Below are 2,500 nucleotides of genomic sequence, written 5' to 3' on the forward strand. Positions count from 1 at the left end.
ACCCGCGAGCCAAGTGATCCACCGTCCAGGGTAATGGTTTATATTATAAAAAACATGTCACTGGGTGTGAAAAATAAATTGAATGTGAAACAAACAGACCACGGACGTGTTAAGGTCAAACGTGGACATTCGTTTACCGCTCTCTGTTATAATGTTGTATTTACGCCAACCGACGGACGCGCGACGAGCTTACACCCCCCGCACTAGCACACTGACTTTCGCTGCACGCGATCCACCGTCTGTTCATTGGACACTCGTGGCGCGGATTCTTGCCAGTCAACGTGACGCGAACGTGACAGTGTGTGTACAGGTACTAGCGCACTAGCGCGTAGGGGTCAACTCGAGCGTTCAAGTTCGACTCCGTCGTAGCGAGAAAAAAATGTTGTTCAGTTCGATTCGATTGTTTATGGTATAATATTATCGTCGCGTTAATTGAATAACACAACAACATCATACGATAATGATCCTTCCGCAGGTTCCCCTACGGAAACCTTGTTACGACTTTTACTTCCTCTAAATGATCAAGTTTGGTCAACTTCCCAGCAACGCCGACGGCCGTGAAGCCACCGCGTGTCGGTCCGAAGACCTCACTAAATCATTCAATCGGTAGTAGCGACGGGCGGTGTGTACAAAGGGCAGGGACGTAATCAATGCGAGCTTATGACTCGCGTTTACTAGGAATTCCTCGTTTATGGGGGATAATTGCAAACCCCAATCCCCAGCACGAAGGAGTTTCAACGGGTTGCCCGGGCCTCTAGGCCAGGGAGAACATGCTGATTCCTTCAGTGTAGCGCGCGTGCGGCCCAGGACATCTAAGGGCATCACAGACCTGTTATTGCTCAATCTCGTGCGGCTCGAAGCCGCCGGTCCCTCTAAGAAGAATTTTAATACGTCGCCAGTGAGTTGCGCGACCGAAGTCGCGCACACCTAAATGGCGACGCCTATTTAGCAGGCTAGAGTCTCGTTCGTTACCGGAATTAACCAGACAAATCGCTCCACCAACTAAGAACGGCCATGCACCACCACCCACCGAATCAAGAAAGAGCTGTTAATCTGTCAATCCTTCCGGTGTCCGGGCCTGGTGAGATTTCCCGTGTTGAGTCAAATTAAGCCGCAGGCTCCACTCCTGGTGGTGCCCTTCCGTCAATTCCTTTAAGTTTCAGCTTTGCAACCATACTCCCCCCGGAGTCCAAAATCTTTGGTTTCCCGGAAGCTGCCCGCCGAGCCATTGTATTAACGTCGGCGGATCGCTAGATGACATATTTACGGTTAGAACTAGGGCGGTATCTAATCGCCTTCGAACCTCTAACTTTCGTTCTTGATTGATGAAAACACCTTTGGCAAATGCTTTCGCTGATGTTCGTCTTGCGACGATCCAAGAATTTCACCTCTAACGTCGCAATACGAATGCCCCCAGTTATCCCTATTAATCATTACCTCGGAGTTCTGAAAACCAACAAAATAGAACCGAGATCATATTCTATTATTCCATGCACGAAATATTCAAGCGGCATTTTGAGCCCGCTTTGAGCACTCTAATTTGTTCAAAGTAAAATTGTCGGCCCACCTCGACACTCACTGAAGAGCACCGCGATAGGATTTTGATATTGAACCGACGTTTTACCGTCGGCTCACCGACGATATGCTCCGCAAACGTGTCAGTATCACCGCGGATGCGGTGCACCGACAGCGCGGCGCACAAATGCAACTACGAGCTTTTTAACCGCAACAATTTTAGTATACGCTATTGGAGCTGGAATTACCGCGGCTGCTGGCACCAGACTTGCCCTCCAATTGTTCCTCGTTAAAATATTTAAAGTGTACTCATTCCGATTACGAGGCCTCGTAAGAGTCCCGTATCGTTATTTTTCGTCACTACCTCCCCGTGCCGGGAGTGGGTAATTTGCGCGCCTGCTGCCTTCCTTGGATGTGGTAGCCGTTTCTCAGGCTCCCTCTCCGGAATCGAACCCTGATTCCCCGTTACCCGTGACAACCATGGTAGTCGCAGAAACTACCATCGAAAGTTGATAAGGCAGACATTTGAAAGATGCGTCGCCGGTACTGGACCATGCGATCGGCAAAAGTTATCCAGATTCATCAAAATAAACGACTTAGGACGCGAGGCCCTCCGTCGATTGGTTTTGATCTAATAAAAGCACTCATCCCATTGCTGGTCAGAGTTCTGATTGCATGTATTAGCTCTAGAATTACCACAGTTATCCAAGTAACTGAGTAAGATCTAAGGAACCAAAACTGATATATTGAGCCATTCGCGGTATCGCCTTAATACGGCTTGCACTGAGACATGCATGGCTTAATCTTTGAGACAAGCATATAACTACTGGCAGGATCAACCAGGGAGCTAACCACTAGAGCCGCACGAATCTCTTCGAGCGCTCGAGGTACTCGCCGTCGACACGCGTGTCGACGGCCAAACAGTGCACGCGCGCACACACGGCGGACCGTGCACGCGCGGTGACCAGTCATTATTTGAATTTTC

At 49.4% G+C, this 2,500-nt stretch overlaps 2 non-coding genes across 2 annotated transcripts in view; both read right to left on the reverse strand.

The window, feature by feature from the left end:
• The window catches only part of LOC121740143, a 157-nt gene extending 124 nt beyond the window's left edge, over window positions 1–33 (reverse strand). The window contains exon 1 of the ribosomal RNA XR_006037576.1: window positions 1–33. This exon is cut by the window's left edge and continues 124 nt beyond it. This is a non-coding gene — a ribosomal RNA (5.8S ribosomal RNA).
• Window positions 34–458: 425 nt separating this feature from the next.
• Window positions 459–2,361, reverse strand: LOC121740081. Its single transcript, XR_006037532.1, has one exon. It is a non-coding gene; the product is annotated as a small subunit ribosomal RNA (ribosomal RNA).
• Window positions 2,362–2,500: the final 139 nt, after the last annotated feature.

The sequence above is a fragment of the Aricia agestis genome, chromosome 2 (genome assembly GCF_905147365.1).
Source record: "Aricia agestis chromosome 2, ilAriAges1.1, whole genome shotgun sequence".
NCBI lineage: Eukaryota > Metazoa > Arthropoda > Insecta > Lepidoptera > Lycaenidae > Aricia > Aricia agestis.